Source organism: Aethina tumida, chromosome 6, assembly GCF_024364675.1.
Source record: "Aethina tumida isolate Nest 87 chromosome 6, icAetTumi1.1, whole genome shotgun sequence".
Classification (NCBI taxonomy): domain Eukaryota; kingdom Metazoa; phylum Arthropoda; class Insecta; order Coleoptera; family Nitidulidae; genus Aethina; species Aethina tumida.
In genome coordinates this window covers 1,359,478-1,379,741 of record NC_065440.1, presented here as the reverse complement: position 1 = coordinate 1,379,741, position 20,264 = coordinate 1,359,478, and the positions used below count along the sequence as shown (strand labels likewise).

The 20,264-nt window shown below is 32.2% G+C and overlaps 1 protein-coding gene across 1 annotated transcript in view; it reads right to left on the bottom strand.

Annotated features, from left to right (window-relative positions):
- The window catches only part of LOC126265928 (uncharacterized), a 198,452-nt gene that overhangs the window by 36,820 nt on the left and 141,368 nt on the right, over window positions 1-20,264 (bottom strand). The window lies entirely within an intron of this gene.

The window sequence follows — 20,264 nt, the reverse complement described above, 5'->3', positions numbered from 1 at the left end:
TTTTTTAAATTAATTTAAAATTTTATCGCTAGCTTTTAATGTATTTAAACATATTTTTTCAGTATGTTAGAGTTGGTAAATTATGACTTTTACCTTTAAATATAAACTTTCCATTATCTTCTTCCTATTAATTGAAAAATAAAATAAATTTATATTTTTCCATTTGTTTTTTAAAATATACGTTTAATAATAATTTTTAAATATTTTCTATAAATTCTTAAGTATATTTATTTAAAAAGGTATATTAATCATTTTCTGTGAAGTTGTTAATTTCTATAATATTAAATAAAACTGAAAATGTGAATAGTTAAAATTTTAAAGATAACTTAGTAAATTAAAATTTATCAATATGTATATAGTTACAATATTTTTAAAGTTTGTGATCTTTTTGTTTTAGGTATTAGGATCATTTATTCGGAAAACACTCATCGAGTCTTACTTTCTTCAGCCACTTGAACCAATTGACTGTATCAATCTACTAGCACACCAAAATAATTGAGAGATCTCTGCTTCGATCTCTTGGAACATTAATAAAGTCTATTCTCATTTGTATATTAACATAAGCACGAGATGCTGCCCTATTTATGGGCTTTCATAAGTAATTTTATGTAATTTAGTATGTAATATGTAACAATGTAATTTAGTCCTTCAACAGTATATATCCACTTGTGTACATGTTCAATTGTCTCAACTAAGGTTTATAACCTGCTGCTCTTTTAACATTGGAGTTGATGAATTGACAATTATAACAAGTATTTAAAGGCTAAATTTAGTTATAGAATTGTTACTTCCTCATGGGGTAATAATGTATGACCAATTATTTTAGCGTATACATTCTTGCTTAAGGATAGGAATACATTTCATTCCCGACTGCACATAATTAGTTTTTGTTCCGTTCTTTGCTAAACAAAGTGTAATTACTTTTGTTTTTCTCTTCCAGTCCAAATAAATTTGTTGACATGACAAGTCCTAATCTTCTGTTTTGCTCTCATGCTCTTATTTCTAGTATATAATTGTCATTATCGACGCCATACAATTTTTGATTGTTGTATTTTTGGTTTAATATCGGCTAACCAAAAAATTTCGTGCGGTTTTGAAGATTAAGAAATAATAACCCAAAAGGTTTAATCTGAAAAATAAACACCCTCAGTAAGCAAAGTCTGGTGAGAGCGGAAGGTGAGATAGAACTTCCCATTGTAGCCGCGTTATACTTTCTTGGATGATTCTTGCTATGTGTGGTCTTGCATTGTCCTGATGGAAGAGCTAACAGAGTTTCTTTGCCACTCGTGTTATATGAAATTCTTAAGCTCGACATTGCCTATTAATATATTAGCAACTTCTGAAATAGGATTTCTATGGTGTATTTGTCCTTTTTCTAGTATTCATCACCACCTTTATTGTAAGTCTTACCAATTTTTGATATAAATTTCCTAAGACTACTTTTCTTATGCAAGTAAACACGTGACTCGGTCATGCGTTTGACTTCATTGACTGGGTAATCCCTTTCATCACCTCTAAAAAGCTTTTTTATGCATGCAAATATGCATGAAAAATATTTGAGATATGCGAAATTAAATGATATATTTTAGGAACCCAAAATAAAAGAAAAAAGTAAGTTTTAATTTTTTTTCTTTCAAATTCAGCATACAATTGGTAAATTATCCTTCGATAGGCAATAATAGGTACAGTAACATCATTAAACGTAAACAATCGTGTATTATTTCAAATGTTTAGTGTAAGATTGTGTCTTCGATTATTTAGAATATTTTGTGGTTCATTCCACATCCACCGAGGTAACTGGGCAATTTTTGAACTTGGGTGCTATGTTAGCACATATAGTTCCTGGCAAAAGTTCTGCCGTCCCTTTGATGAAACGATCAATTTGACTCAAACTTTCAGAACCTGTGTTATTGTTCAATATGTTTTCAAATAAGTTATGCGGCAATTCCGTTGGCAACGTAGAGATCATTTGGCGAATTTTATTATTCGTTTGAATATGTCAAATCGCGAGTTTCAAGATTTTTAATACATTTAGGTATGTAGGAAAAATGAGTGCGAATCATGGCTATGTTTTTTATTATTAGAATAGTTAAATGCTTCTTTAAATTGATAAACTGCTATTGACACGGCATTGTCAAAGTCATTTACTACACCTTTACTAACCTCGAAATGTTTATTGCAAAACAGCACTGCTGTGATTCACGTTCCCCATCGAGTTATAACTGGTTCGGGAGAAAGTGACAAATTTGGCAATTTTTATTTGTAGACTTTATTACGAATAGGTGCGTAAATATAAACTTTTTTATGTTGATGAAATCAGTTTATTTACATTCCCAAACGCGGATCGTACTTCTTCAGCAAGTCAATGTACTCTGTGAGCAAAGCACGTAACGTGGATCGAATTGGGATTATTTCAGCGCCTTCTTCTCTTTCGCTGTCCTGTTTTGCTACTTCGTCCGCTTTCTTCATGCCATCGTTGCTATTACATTTGTTGATTATGTCCCTCCTATCTGTATATATTATGGCATTGCAATCTTTTTCAGCCATTATATCTTTTACTACTTCCGTTGCCTCTCGAACTGCTGCTATCTCTCTTTCGCCTGTCTCCATATTCCCTTTGTAGCTGCTCATCATTTCAGCCCCCCGTCCGTTTCCATCTTCATGAGGGACATGATTACAATCCTCAGCGGATCTGGTTGCCCAGCCTCTCGGCCATAAACCGTTTGTGCCTTTTCGCACCCATTACCGCGTAAAGTCTCCTGCCAAAGGAACCCACTTCATCCATGTTTTGTTGAATTTGTAATGATAACTACAATATTTAAAACGATTATTTAAATAACAAATATTAAATTAATCTTAATTAATATTATTTTGATTTTTTACTAAGTAAATATTTTTAAAAATGATTTAAATTAGTATTTGAGCTAATGTGATATATTTTAAAAATATTTAAAATATTACATACAAGAAATAAAAATTAACTATTTTCATAACAAAACCAAGTATTTACGATATGTAAAATAGTGCGTATTAAAACATTTTAAATGTTATTATTATTATTATTACACCCAGTTATTTTTTTAAAACTTTATTTTATGGACAATTTTGTTCTTAATTTCTTTATGTAGATTAAAATTAAAAGAATAAAATAACAATAGTTATTAACAATATAACATTCATTAACAGAATATATAACCAAATGCGGATACATTTCAATTCAAGAATGTCACTTTGCTTTGCTCAAAAAGATCCTCACTCTTGTTTTTTATTTATTTGAACATTATTTGTTATTGTATCTTATAACTCATCCATGATTTGTAATCTGTTTCTATAAATAGTATTCTTTAAATGTCCAAACAAAATGTATTTCAAAGGAGTTGAGTCCCCTCGGTGGCCAAATTTATCTACCAGTGGCTCATCAGAGTGTTCTTCCAGAAAACGTTTCGTTGTTTTTGCGAGACGAGCACTATAACATTAAAAATATTCATATCATAGCGAAGTCGGTATTGTTCAGCAAACTCCAAACACATTGTAATTGCTTTTCATTTATTGTTTGAACACCATTTGTTATTGTATCTTATAATTCATAGATGTTGTGTAGTGTGTGTGTTTAAAAATATCGCATTTGTGATTCATTATGCTGAAATCCGTTATCAAAAACTCACAAACATGTGTATTACTTCTAAATAGTACAATTACCAAAAAATCAACAATTCAAATTGAAAACAACCGCAGAAAATAGTTTTTTCAGATATATCATATAACTGTATATACTAAATAAAATAATCAAAATATTTACAAATAAATAGTATCAAATTAATATTGGGTATACTGTTTGGAGTCGCTGGCCCATAGAAGCAACAAGATTCTCGCAGTTGTTCCGCCTTCTAGTTTTCCCCCAGACCTCAATGCAATGGTTGTGCAAGGCCTGGGAGGTGCGTTCATTCCGATTCTCCCATTTTTGTATCATGAGCTCCCAAAGGTTCTCAATAGGATTTAGATCCGGACACTTTGGGGACCATGGTATTCGATTTACCTCAGGGTGCTGAAGTAACTATTCCCTCACAACCTGCGCACGGTGTGTTGGGCAGTTATCATCAACAAAGTTTATAACAGGCATGTCTTCTGCCGAATACACCGCGCGCATTGTACTACTGCTCCGCAAACTCTAGACGTTTTTCTTTATTTTCATTAGAAAGTTGTACCTTCTTTGCTGGCCTACGGTTATGTATCTGCCGCAAAATTTGACGTGCAAGTAAACGGATTTGCAGTAACGGCATTTACCAATTGCCTCCTTTAGACTTCTCCTACTAGAGGCGGCCGGTCCGTCCGCGGCGGAGCGGTTACCCGGTGTTCCGCCTCATAATTTTTTACCCATCGCTGTGCAGTTTCTCTCTAAAAGAGAATGGAAAAATTCGTTTTATTTAAAAAAAAAATATGGTTTTTACATTTACCCAAATGATACCATTGGTGCGGTGTTCCATAAAGTTTAAAAAGCCTCATATATACTATATTAGTTATAATAATCTTTATTCATTCATCGTTTCACATATTTTGTACTCTTTTATTTATTTAAATTGTTTGAGATTCTGTACGTAATATTATACAAATATATAGATATTTGAAAAAAAAAAAATGAATAAATGAAAACTAAATTTTATGAGTTACCTAATTTTTAAAATTATTTTATACTTTCACTATTTTGACATATTTTTATCTACAATGGATTTTTTAAAAATTATTTACACTTCTTAATTTTTATTATAATTATAATATTTATGTCTATATGTGTATTTTGTATTCGGAACGTTCCTAAATCTAAACTATCTCAGACCCCAGAAAGTCGGTTTGCAGAACGGCCATAATGTTTCCCAGTTCACAATTCATTTTATAATCACAAAATTGTATTTATTTTATTGTATGGAACATTCATTTGCAACAAAAATTTTTAGAATTAAAATACTTGATAACAAATGTTATATTATAATGAAAAAACCTAAAACATTAAATTACATATAGAGATTCTCTTCCTTCGCTACATATAAAATTCACTAAACTCGAGATCTTTTTAAAAATATCATGCAGTTTATCCCTGAATAATATGTAGAGGCTCTCTTCTTCCGCTACATATACAGTTCCTTAAAAAATAAATAATAAAAATAAAATTGTTGTACCAAACCAAAAAACAAAAAAAAAAACGCCCCCAAACTTTGATATCAACGAAGATATACAACATTGGGAACAGCAAAAACAAAATTCTTCTCCCAATTTTAGTTCTTACCGAAATATTTAGCTTTCTAGCTATTTCAGAAATATTTTTTCCCTGTTCATTTAAACGTTTTTCCTCGTTTAAATTCATTTTATTTGTGATCGTGATGATTGTGCTATAAAGGTTCGCATTGAATTGAAAACTCATTTGGGAATCGCATCGATGTGGTGGGGAGTCGGTCGATAGTACCATATGTGTTCTATATCCTCCTCTTCATTCCTGCCACATTCACATATTCCGTTTGTTTCTTTCAAACCGAATCTCTTTTTGCACCCCTCAAAATTCCCATGTCCTGTGATTGCCTGCATTATTCGTTTGTCTGCCTTTATTCCTTTTTTGTTTACTTCTTTCTATATATTATATATACATCTTTCTTTATCGTCTCTATCCCAACTCTCTTGCCATTTTCTCGTGATTTTTTCCTTCCTTACTTTCTTTATAGTGCCCTGCATTCTACTGTTATGAATTTTACTTTCTCCTTCTTCCTGCCCTCCCTGCTTTGCTAGCTCATCCACTTTCTTTATTTCCTCATTACCGTTTCTTTTAATCCATTTGACTTTAGTATTTCTTCTTTCGAAAATTATTTTTTGTATCTCCACTAGTCTTGGATTCCTCCCTTTAACTCTCCCCATTTTCCTTAGTATGTCCTTCCTATCTGTATTTATTACTATCTTTGTTTCCGGTCTTTCTTCAAGTATTCACTTAGCAATCTCCATTCCATTTAGAACAGCCATTTCCTCCATCTCTGCTATGTTCAACTCTCCCTCATATCTTTCTATTTTCTGTTCTTCTTCCTTTTCTTTTTTTATTAAAATTCCTATTCCTCCCTTATTCTCTTTTACTGATGCATCCACTTTCTCCAATTCCTCTTAATTTTCTTCTCCATTATTTCTTGTTAATCCTGGGTGTATTCTTTTTCCTACCTCCACTCCTTTTACCCATCCTGTTTGCCTCATGTTGCTTATTATGGAGGTCGTCCTGTATGCACTAGTAAAAGCCCTCAGGAACGGTCTCTCCACACTGTCCAAAATCTTCCTTATCTTGCTCTTACCCGCCTCCTTTCCCGATAACTCCGCTCCATACATTATTAGCGGCACTACTGCCGCCTCGTATATTTTCTTCAAAACCACCTCTTTGTTTTCCCACTTCATTCTCCCATTTCCGAATACCTTCGCACCTATGTTTTTTGCCTTATCCCTGATTTTTCCTATATGCTCCCTCCATCGATTTCCATTCCCAAGTATTTTATACTATTACTATACTTGATCTTCTTGTCTCCCATCTTTACTCTTGGTTCTCTTCCTCCCCTCCTTACCGGTATCCATAGTGCTTCGGTTTTCTCATTATTGTATTTTAATTATCTCTCTTCTGCCCACTTTCTGCATTCCCTCTCTATACCCATCCATTTTGTTTCTACTTCTCTGATACTTTTTCCTCTTACGATTATAACCTGATCATCTGCATAGGCAATCATCTCCCCTCCACTATTTTTCATCACTCCTCTAACTTCGCTGAACCAACTTTCCAGTGCCGGATACTGCCGTGTTCAGTTTTAGATCGGCCGCCCGCATGACGTCAGGCGTAGAGTAACTTGCATTACGGAGATATTAACTTTATACGATTATTCTCAGAAATGTGTTTATTTTCACAGTTTAAAAAAAATCTAGTGTAAAAAATGCTTGTTATGCCTTATTTTATAATTTAAAGATAAAAAATTATTTAATTTAGCGTAACTATGCTATAAGATGCATTATTGTTGCCGTAAAAAATTTTTTACGTAAAAGTTTATTACGATAAAATTTACAAGTTGATTAAAAATTTAAAATTATTTAATAAGATTGACGCACCAATTTAAAAAAATTTGCACATTCCATTCAATTTTCAGAAGTGTACCACATCTGGATATAGCTCTTGACATGGTGTGCGAGAACAATTTAGTAGCATATTTCATCCTTTGCCTTTGGGGTCCAGCAACATTAAGTTGATTAAGTGTAATTTTATTAATGATTTTTAAATCAGAACTCGACGTTGCATTTATAACCTATTCTACGATTTCCTTTGATTGATTTACCATCAATTAAAAAACCTTGATCAACCAAATTGTTTCTAATCAGCTTTACCAGATGTGGGACATCAGCTAGGACAAAAATATTTTCTTTCGTATTGGGATTTTCAAAATATGGTTTAGTTTCTGAAATATTCAATTCCTTGTGAAGCGCCCGATTTGAACCTCCCAAATCCGACACTATAATGGCAACAACATGAAAACCTACAACGAAATTCATGAAGAATTTATGTTACTTTTATTAGAACGTTGACTCATACCAGAATCCTCCACGAATTTAATAATTTCCATTAGGATAACCGATGTCATTTTACAATCGAAATTATAAAAAACGGGCTGCTTTCATGAATTTAAAATTCCTTTAATAAGAACAACTTGTACATAATCGTAAGGTTTTATTACACAGTCATTGGCTTGGTCGTATTGGTACTCCGTTCGGACTTTCATTTCATCAAATACGATTGTACATATCCACTCTTTTTCATTCATGTTGGCAAACTGGGCAATTTTTAGAGTATTTTTTAAAATCTCTGGATTCAGCTTAATTTTTGCTAGCCATTAATTTTTAATGTAGAGACTGCCGGATATGGAAAACCCCTTTTTAAATTAAGTCTATATGCTCTAGGGCCAGCAGCATACATCGATATAGCACTTGAAATTTCATTTACTGACCACTTTATTCTTTTTTGGCTGTTCATTTTTTAATTTGATTTTCACTAAAAACCCGTTTAATTGCAGTAAGTTGTTTTTTAAGTTGTTCATTTTCAAGTGCGAGGTCATCAAGTTTTTCCATGTTTCGTTTGTTTGAACACTAAAATTTTTAACACATAAGCAAATGATATGATAAATGATTTATAGAAAAACCATTACCCCTTTTCAAAAGTAATACTTGATTCCACTACCATATTATTATTTAAATTTTCCTCCACCTTACAATCATTAATAACTACAGACTGAGCTGCCTCTTCTCCAACCCTGTTAGGCAAAAAGATAAGCTAGTCTCATACAATCAAATCAACACACCACCACAATTTGATATTTCAAAAACTTACGTGTTTTCAGCCTCAAACATGTTCTTTTTAAAACATGTAGTTTCTCTTTTTTTGTACGCAACTTTTCTTCTTTCTCCAGCTCCAGAAGTTGAAGGTGATTGTACAACTGATTGGGGTAAATTTTGAGTAGGAACGGCATCATCTTTCAGTGTGCGAAAATTTTTAGGAGTGTAACCCAGAAGGATATGTTTTAAGATAACTTTGTAATCAGTTTCATACAAATGTTTGGAACATATTACAGCGTTGTTTTGCGTAGATGATTGTCGTTAGAAAATCTAAAAAATCTAACGTTTCCGATAGGATTTCGTTTGGACTGGTTGTCAGAATTACATCCTACAACAGCACACCGCATTTTTATCACTTTAATACACAAATTTAGTCCAGAAATTATGTAAAAAACAATACACACAGAAACAAAACGTCGAAAAGAATACCGTACATATGTTAAATAAGTATATGTATATTCAACTATTTACTTTTAATAATGCTTATTGAAACAAAATAGCCAAAGGGCATAGTAATTCGCAGATTATAGGTCAAAATTATATTGTTCAGTTCAAAACCTACTCTACGCGTGACTTATTCGCGCTAAAATAAGCACCGCCCACCGTGCGCAATATTCTACCTCATATTCAGTGTATCATGTAACTTTCCATTACTAGTAGCCACAATGTTGGCCCCATAGTTGATCCTTGGGGTATCCTTTTCCCATCCTATATTCCCCCCATTCTCCTATCACTATTCTTTCCCTTAGCAAGTCCCTAACCATCCCTATCATATCCTCCTCTATCCCTGCTCCTTCCATTTCTCGTATTATCTCCCTAGATCTCGCCGAATTAAAGGCATTTTCTAAATCCAAAGTGACTACTGGTACATTTTCCTTGTTGTTTATTCCATATTTCTATTATCCTTTCCATTGCGACCACTGTACCCTTCCCTTCTCTAAATCCATACTATCACTCAAGCTACTGTTTCTTTCTAATTGATACATCACTCTATTATTTACCATTTTATCCAAAATTTTAGCTCCGGCTGGTAACAAAGATATTGGTCTCAGACCTCCTTTATCTTTCGGCAACCATACCAGTTTTGCTCTTTTCCACATCTTTGGAAATATAATATGTCAATCATTACTTCCCATTCCAGATATTCGTGGTCGCTGAGGGTTTCTTCCTGTAACACCCTCAGTTTTCCTATTTCCGTGCCTCTTGCTATCACTAGGTCTATACAGCTTTCTCCCATCGCATTCTTGAAAGTTGGCTCACCTCCTTCACTTTCTACTATGTTGTATCCATTTTCTATTATCCAATCCTGTAGTCTTCTCCCCCTTGCATTATTAACCATCCTACCCCATGCCTTATTTTTTGCATTCAGATCCCCCGATATGATATGTATTCCCTCCTTTCCTATTATCTTTCTCAAATCCTTGTCCCATTTACTTTCCCTTTCCCTTTCTGTCCTTTGCGGCTCGTCATAGATGTTCAGAACCCATATTTTTGTACCTTCACCGTCCAAGCATATCATAACCCCACTTTCTCCGATCCATTTCTCATTCATTCTATATATAATTCCTGTTCTTTTTATTAATATATCAACTTTTCCATTTCTGCTTCTATATGTATTGTACCCTTCTACCTTGATTCCTCCGTGATACCCTTCTTGTACTAATCCTACGTCGATTTTATCATCCCTAAGTTTCTTAACAAACAGGTCCGTCGGCTCCCTTCCCCGCATTTATCATAACAAACTTAATTTTCGTCCCCATAATCAATTCAAATCCTGCTATTCTTTTGCCTCCGTAGCAGTGTGTTGCAGTTGAAATCATTTGCACCGTGTCCCCTGTAGTCTTTACCCTCCCTTTCACAATTAACGCATCTCATTTCTTTGCTCTCACATTCTTCTCCGCTGTGTTTACCTCCGCATCTGTAGCACCTTTCTCCCCGTTCATTCCTACAATGCTTCGCTACGGGGCCGTATCCACAGCATCTGAAGCACACAATTACCTCTAGATATTCCTCCACTCTAGCCGCATAATTTCCAAAATTTATTCTCCCTTGCTTTATTGCTTTGCTGTATGTCTTTCCATCTACTTCCATTACGATGTTCTCTCTCATTAGATTTCGACATGCGTATCTTTTCACGATCTTCGCATGTTCCACCTCATATGCCGGGCGGGGCCATCGGTCGACGACAGGATTTAGTTGGTTTTATTTAGTTCCACAAGGCCAACATTTCGACGTTGGAACTCGGAATTGTCTGTAGACGATTTACGTACCTGGCGACGTGTTGTACTCGGTAGAGCAGTTTCCACTTTGCGATCTGTTGAGACTCGGGCCTTTGCTTGGGGATTCGTTTCGTTAGTTAAACGAGACCCCGTTGTTGCGTTTGTTCTTCTCTTTTTATTAACATTGACATTAACAATATTAAGATGAACGAACGAATGAATGTCAAAATTAAAACAAACTCCAATCCAATTATTTGAAGATTCCTCTTCTTGTCGGTTAGATATGACCCCGTTTTTTACTACGAACATCGTGTCCAACGAAGACTTGCCTACGTTCAGTAGTCTGTCGATTAAAAAGAAGACGACGACGACTGCGATGATTTTGGAGATTCACCTTGTAGATTACGTGAGACCCCATTCATGTTGTTCGTTTTTTTTTGTTGCATTTTTTGCCTGGATCACGGTGACGTACTCTGTTGTGTGAGAACAATGAAAATTACGACGACAACGACAAGAATAACACACACACATACAAACGCAACCAATAGTAAGTAATAGTGAAGATTCATTCATCTTATACGTTATACAGGACTCCGAGTTTTGTTGTACTCTTTGCTTACATCACGATTATATGTGCTTTTCTGGAATAGGCTGTCTGTCAGCAGTATAAGGGGCATCATTAGATAATTTATTGGAAAATCCTTAGTCTCAGAATACTAACCGACATTGAAAAAAAAATTGATGAGCTGAATAATATTTTCAAATTTTGCAAGATTACTGTCTGATGTGCGAAACATCGAAAATTATATAAATGCGACTATTATTAATTAGAAAATATGTTTCAGAAGGGGAACTTTGATAAGATAAAGAATTATACTATTAAAGCAGACTTATTTATGCTACCTTGGTCGCAAATGGTATATCCTTAATAATTTATTTATGGGAAGTGTACCTCTATAGTATGCTATAACTTCTTTCCTATTAGGTGATAACCCATCTAGATGATCAAAGTCTTCTAAACCACAAAATTCCTTTTTTGCGAAATGTAATCCAGAACATAACATATTTCGTTAAATAATAAACAACAATTTTTATTATTTAGTTCATTAGAAACAGATGTCGAGTGTTTAAAATATAATTGATTAATATGAAACACAAATTCTGTCAAATGTAAAGAAAAATGATTTTGCAAATAACTTTGTAACCAGATTTAGATCAGATAGAGATTTTCAATGTGAATGATCTAAAAGAATACTGAAATTTTGCTCTTTAACAAAATTTTTAAAAATATCATTATTTAATGTAAAGGTACGTTGTAGATCATCATTGTTTAGACGATGGTTCATGTGTTTACTTGGGAATATAAACAAAGGCATTTGAATTATTATGTTCATATTTGAATATTTTGAACTCGATCTAAACAGTGCCTGTGTTGTGATGGAATCGGTTGTCTTGTTTTGGAAAAGAGTTAATTGTAAAACATGTAATAATTATTTTATGAGTGTCTTGTAACAGATGTTTATTTGGTATTTTAGAAGCACTCTTACAAAATGGGGAACAAAAACAAACGAAATTTGAACCAAAATACAAAGGCTCTTTTAAAATAATTCAAGTATTAGATGGAGATAGATACAATTTAAAAAGTCTTAACTCAAATCGTACTTATAAATATGCTCATGACCGCATAAAGAAAATGCCATAAAACTTTGTTGAGAGCCGTCGCTGGTTAAGTGACGAAGAGATTTTATCGCTGGATAAGTGATAATTTCTGTTGAGAGAGAGAGAGAGCATCGCTGGTTAAGTTATGATGAGACTAGTCCTGGTTAAGTGGTGCAGATCTTGAGGTTTTCATGTCCACAGATAAACTCTAGTCTCACATTCAAAAATATCGTAGATGTAACCCGCATTGGGGCAAACTTTTATGCATTTGATTTGAAAGGTTGATAAAACTAACGATAGTCTGATATTAGTCAGGAAAAGTCGAATGAACTGTTACTGTTTGAACTTAATTTGCAGGAAAATCATACGAGGACGTGTGACTTGTCAGAATAGTCGTGTCGGAGGGTTCATGTGAAACGCAAGTAGTACTATGGGTTGCATACATATAGTACTTGGGTGGAATCAGCGGATTTTTAAGAAAATTTGGACTAAAAGAGACGGACGAAAAGTGTAAATGTGAGGTAGAGGAAGGGGAGGATATTAAGCACGTATGGTTCAGATCTGAAAAGGAGAGAAGAAACAAAACGAGATGCGTTGGCCAAATATTTATCCCTTTACAGCGAATAATGAGGTTAGGTTAAAATTACACATTAAAACCTAACGTAACAATACTCCACGTATGTCTCGTCTAATCTCTTCATGCACAGAAAGACAGCGTACAACTGTGCGTAGAACTTCGTCGTTGTTAAGAAAACATCCAACATGGCGTCCCTTCATTTCCTCCAATTTGAAATGAGACTCATCTGATTGCGGAACTACCACTTTGCATCGTCTTGTAGCTGCATGTAAGTGAGCAGCACCTTCTCCTCATCGCCTCAGCCGTGGAGACATTTCATCTAACCCATGAATTTGGTTAACAATTTTTCTATGTAGTATTTTTATTGGTTAATTCTATGGTTGGTGTGGGCTCCATCCATACCAACAAATCTTTTTGCAGCTGTTTTATTATTAGGAATTTAGAATAAAACACAGTTGCTGCAATTTTTATATGCATAGTATAGTGGTTTGCAGTGTTTTTCTTGCCTATTTGTATAATAGTTGTCTCGGGAGTCAGTAAGAGAATCTAAAATATTTCAGGGGATTAAGTTCAATTATCTTTTTTAACACAGCGTGGTATTTTTCTTTGAATTTTTTTAATATTATTTTTTCTCTAAAAGTTTTGTGTTTGCTTGACTGTGGATGTATCCTAAGAATACTTTTTGTTTTATTTAGTACTAGCTGTACTCGCGACTTCGTCCGGTATAAAAATAAGCCGTTCTGTTTCGATTTTAGCATATACGTCAATTAAAAATTGATTAAATAATTGCAGTTCAGGTGGCAGTTGAATAGAGTTCAAGCGTACTTTTCCAGATGAACAACAAATGCTTTTTGATTCATCTTTCCATCTTAATGCTTTATAGTAGTTACAACATACATTCATAGGGTCTAACTCAGACGCGGCAGAATAATTTATTTGGGCATCATAATTGAACCCACTGTTATGCTTTTCTCGCCATGCAATATTACGTCTACTAATTCTTCTTATTTGGTCATTATTTAGTCGTTGTTGTCGATTTGCTTCAGTTTCAATATCCCGTAGAGGACGTGTCGTTTATCTAGCACTATCCAGACGCCTTTCTAGATCAAAATTTGTTTCTGATTGACGAATGATACTCATACTTTCACGTAGCTGAGATAATCGCTCGATTCTTTGTCTTTGTGACTCATGATATCGATCGCATTGTTCTGAAACGCGGATGACTTTCCAATTCACGCTGATTTTGGTGATGACGACCATCATTCTCTAATCTTTGCTCTCTAAAATGAGATGATTCTAGGCTTCGCGAGATAGCGTGTTGAATACGGTCGTTTTCTAGATATTGTTCTCGAGATTCCAAAGATTCTTGAGCCCTTAACAATGAATGACGCGTTCTATCTAATTCTAATCGTTCATTCCTCTCAGAACTACTCTCATTCGGCCTAGACATGGACATCCGTAATCTACAATTTGTAAGACGACTTTCCCTATCTTGTTCAGATTCATTTTCACGTCGCAATCTTTGGCTTTCTTTTAGACATAACTAAATATTATAAAAAAATAACACTATCTAATTTTCACCAGAAATGAAGGATTTGATTAAAAAATATTCGAATTCTGATTTTATTTAAAAATATTTCTGGATTTAGTTTTTACAATTTCAAACATTGTATTGCCAAGGCACAGCGCCTTGTCCTCAAAAATAATTTGCATAGCTTTCCCATATATCTTTAACATGTCGTTGTCTAACAAATCTGGGGATAAATATCTTAAACATTCGGTTCTAAAATGTTCGTCTGCAATTTTTTTTTGCATGAAACAGGACCGCACTTGAGATCTCATACATATAGTGAATTTACTGGTTGTAAATAGATTATGAAATTTATAATAGTAATAAATTCTTAATATATTTTTATTAATAAAAATTATATAAAAATTAATATATAATATAAAACTAATAAGTTTTGTGATAATTTATTTTTTGTGAATTCTTACTATATTTTTATTAATAAAAATTATATAAAATTAATAAAAATTATATAAAAATTAATATATAATATAAAACTAATAAGTTTTGTGATATTTTATTTTTTGTGAATTCTTACTATATTTTTATTAATAAAAATTATATAAAATTAATATAAAATACAATAATATATATTAAAAATATAATAACGTATACAGTTATTAACTTTTTTTTAGTGCTAATAAAGTTTTGTGATATTTTGTCGTATAGTTAGTTGTAAACCAATCACATTTTATCATATAAACAAATATAATAAATACGTTATACAAATACAGAAACCGATTTATAATCTATTATTAATTAAAAAAAATGATCTCAAAGTAAATAGTGACCCTATCTCTAAATTAGTATTTACTTCAAACTCTTACTTTCGCATCCTCAAAGTGATGAGTTATACCAATCAGTGCATGTAACCTGCGTGTAATTTTTTGTGTCGAAATTTAAATGAAATGTAATAACAAAACACTGTTCGGGTAGTACATGTATATATTATAGTATACAATAATAAAATAAAAGCAATATTAACTTTAGAAAATGCCAAAAACACGTAGATTTGCTTCTTGGTCTAAGAAAAAAATCAAAAGTTTAGTTACTTGAACTAAGAAACAGGAAACTGAAGAAAATAGGATCATATATTGTGGATAATCTTTTAGAACGAGATGAGAAGTATAACCAATTTACCCAATGTTCACAATTTATTTTAAATGAGATATTAGGTCAATTCAAGATTACTAAATAAGAACAATTTAAATAAATGAAAAAGCAATTGGCAATTTAACAACCCATATTATTGTTAATAAATGCACCGGCTTACTGCTTCTAATTTTGGAGATGTTAAAATTAAAAGTCTTGTGTCAATATAGTTAAAAAAAATTAATAATTTTTCTACAGAAGCTACGAATTACAGGAAAATTACTGAGCAATACAAAAATTTGAAGAAGAATGCAATAAAATTGTAAAGCCTGCTGGTTTATTTGTAGATGTTCTTTATATATTCAGGAATTATTTCTGAAGACGAAATTGTGGAAGTTAAGTCTTCTTATGTGACGATTATAATATAGAACTTATAGAATATTACTTTCAGATATAAGATCAATTACATATTATTGGTACTAATATATGCTATTTTATTGTATATTCAGGTCCAAAAAATAAACTCGTTGAAGTAATTCATAAAGACGTATTTTTGGAATAACAAAGTGCTTTCGAAATTAGAAAGATTCTATTTTAATTGTCTAGGACAAGAGATACTATAAAATAGAAGATGTTGAAATTTAAAATGTTTTGATCCACCCTACATCAGAGAAGCGCAGGAAAAGAGAACAAAAAAGTGTCGATATAATAAAATATTAATTTTTAAAATAATTTGTTTCACTACGTTAAATTCCTTTAAATTCCATTCAAATTACAAAGTTTACGCATTAGTTTACTGTAATTATACATAAAAAAATATTGTATATAAAAAGTGTTTTGATTTTAATTTATCAGATAATTAAAATAGTATTGTATTATATTATATTGAACAATAAACCGAATTTCCTGTTTAGATTTCCAGGTTAAAAATGTACTATTTTAATAATTTGAGTTTAAAATATATATTTATATCACATAAATTTGATTAATGATGAATAATCAATTATCAGTATTTTTTAAAAAAATATATATATTATTTTTGAATTTCTTGTGTGATACAGTCTCACATGTCAATGGCTTTCTTACATGTGGCCACTTTGTAATTCTGAAATTATTAGTATTATGAATCAAAGAGTTTTTAAATTTTATTGCTATAATAACTGGTATAAAAATGTATAAATTTCCCTGAATACGTCCAGTCAATAGGTCATCTATGAATAATGAGTGGAACACATGACATACCCCCCTTCCTCCGCCGCAATCACTTATATAAAGTAAATTATTGATACCTCCTCTGTGTGTTCTATGGCCTACTCTGTGTATTTTAATTCGTAGGGCAATATCGAATCTGTGCAAAATTTAGGTGTTCTCAAGAAACTCTTTTAATTAATATGAATGATAAAAAGTAAGATAATATATTAAAATATTTAAAGGCGGAGAACCCACGTTCAGGAACAGCAGAGAAAGAGGATGGTTAGACTTAGTTATAACAAAGGACTGTAGAACGAAGGAGCTAAAGGTATTAAAAGAAGAAACACTAAGTGACGACGAATATTTAGAGTGGGTAATTGTATGGGAAACTGAAGAACAAAAGGAATAACTGAAATGAGATGAAGAAAAGGCGAACTGGGAAATGTTCAAGAGGGAAATCAGGAAATGAAATGACGAGAAGGAAATGAACATAAAAAGAAACATTTTACATTTTACGTTTTACATTTTACAGTTTACGTTTCCATTGTTATAAGTCAATGGAGAGGAGAACAGAAACAAAAATAAGACAAGACTAGTGAAACGAGGAATTGTAAAGTACAGAAAGAGAGGTGAGAAAGAAAAGAAAAGAATACCAAGATGAAAACGACGAGGAGGAAAGAGAGGAATGAAAAAAAATGTGGCAAAATTAGAGAAGATCGATGAAGAATTAGAAACCTTCGGGTCAGATCTTTGAGGAAGAATTTACAAATTCATCAGGAAAAGAAAAATAGCAACAGAGGCAGAATTGGAAGTCGGGGATGAAGAAAGAACGAAAGAGGAATCGGAGAAAGAGATAATTGACATGTACTTCCCAAAGAAAAAAGGGAAAGATAGAATAGAAGAAGAAATACTCTGGAACGGGAATGAAGGCAAGAACTTTAACACAATGGAAATGAAAGAAAGTATTTACAGCAGGAAAAAAGGATGGGCAATCGGGGAAGACAGAATCCCAAGTGAATGTCTCAACTGTGTGGACTAAAGAACACAGACGGAAAGTGCGAATGTGGATTGATGAGTATGAAGACATAGCACACGTCTGTTATAGAAGCTAAAAAGATAGAGAGGAGAGCGGAGACCAGACGAAGACTTATGGAAAGAATAGGACAACATTGAGGAAGTGGAATGGAGAAGAGAGAGGGAAGAAAACTGGGAAGCCTGGACCGAATACTGGAGAAAAATAGTGGAAGAAGTGTGCATAAATGAGGAAATATAGGCTGGAATGGATGTAATAGTTGTAAATAGATGTAATGTAACATAAGATGGATAAAATAATGTAGACGTAATATGGAAATTAACAAAACATGTAGAATAACAAGGATAAACAGGGAACCGTTAATTTTTAGCAGAGTGGATGGGTTCTTTGGTGGTGATTTTGTCAGACTGTGAGTAATGCAAAGGAAAGACCAATAACCGAAAGGTTGGGAGGCCAGGCGGAAAACGCCGTTATAATGTTGAAGAATATGTTAGTAGGTTAAATTTTGTAGTATGAATCTCTGAAATGAGTGCTTCTATTTCTAATCAGACGGAGAGTTATAATTGACTCAAATATTTTGTTGAAAAGTTTGAATTCCTTTCTACTAAGTAATCACTAACAATTTCAATTGTAAAGTTAATCACTATTACAGTCATTCAGTTAATGTATAATATGATTTTCCTTTCCAAAGTAGTTTAAATTCTTCTAGTAATAACAATGTGTTAAATTTTGTTATGTTTGTATTAGTATTTATTTATTTTTGTTGTATTTAGTTTTTGATATAATATGTTATAATGTACAATAAATAATTTATAATAAAAATGTTTTAATTTTACAGCATGGTTTATTTCTCGTAATTCACAGAACACTTAGTAATTATATATAAATTAATTTGAATTTGAAATTATTCTCGCCATTTTAGTCAAATGTCAAATACACAAAACTATTGACTATCGTCCAGTGTTGTTTCTCATTTTTAGTAAGAGGTTGGTAATTCTTGGGTGTTCTGTGGGTGTAACCAGACCTATTTACCTATTCACCTATTATAGATTGCTAACTCTGTAGTAAATTTTGGTAACCAAATAAACGTGGACAGCGCCTTTTATTGGGACTGAACTGTACTAAAATAATCCGCCAAATATTAGGGAAATCCCGTAGGTCTAGGTTTATATTCATTTTTTAATTTTTTCATTTTTAAACATTTGGTATAAGCTTTAATTGGTAAATTGTCTAAATTCTTATGCCTACTTTTATCTTCCATAGTATCCAATTTTTGGTTACGAATCTGATTCTCAATAAAATTAACAGTGGTGTCATGAACATCCTTCAAAACAATTGTGAGGTTTCTATTTGCCATTATAAGTTTCAATTTTTGTTTTGTTTCTAAATGTTTTTTTGTGTGCCCTTTTAGCTCCTCTCGTAATATTTTGTATTGTGCACTTCAACTCAACGTATTTCTTTTTTAATCTTGTTGCTCTCCTTGGACCTGAAAATAAGGTTTAAATTAATAATTAATAAGAAATTATTTTATGAAGCAAAAATATTATGTGATAATTATAGTTGGTCAACTGACAAATTTAACTATAGCTCTAAATTTAATTTATATGATTTTTATGAAAAAACTTATTAACATACCAATATTTTTAAGAATGTAAACAAAAAAGTTGTTATACAATCTGGTTTAAGGCTGCAAAAATAAAAAAATGAAAAATGAGACAAATAATAAATCAAAATACATTAATATATTTTACACTTACTTCTTTTGGGAAGAATTTGTTGATATTTTGCTGCCATTATTGTATCATAATTCATTATGGAGGATGCCATTGAAATAATTGAAGTTGAGGGATTTTCAGGTTCTTCGACAACATTTAATTCCATATCATTTTTCATAACACGTTTTCTACTATAAATTTTTGTAGGTTTTAATACCGATTTTACAGGACTAAATTCTACATTAGTAGTAACCACAATTTCTAAATATGATTAATTTATATCATATCTTTGAAAAAAAGTTTCCTTTTATTTTTTTTGGGAGTTGATGTAAGGGTTTCAGGAGGGGATGGAGGCAAAAAATTATCATTTTGCGTTTTTACGTATCCTACAAAAAATATATTTAAAAAACATTAAAACTTAACTCTAATACTAATAATTACCAGGTAAATGAAGTAATGGTAAGGCACTAATTCGTAGTTTTTCATTAGCTTCTTTGCAGCTATCCTCAAAATTTAAACAACAAAGGTAATTTCCTATCTGTTTATCATCCAATTGCAAAAGTTTCTCATTATTAATTCTTTGAAGCCAAATAGGGCGAGTTGTTTTATTAGTAGTAATGATGTATCTATAATTTAAATTACATGGTTTACTATTTACAGAATATAATATTTAATGATGATTAATTGTTAATATTACCTTTTTGTCTTTCTATAGTTACACCCAGGTACACGCAGCATGGTTTTACTCTTCCCATTGTTATAAAATTAAAATAAACCCGTAAATAAAACGGACGCTAAAACAAAGAACACAATAGAGAGG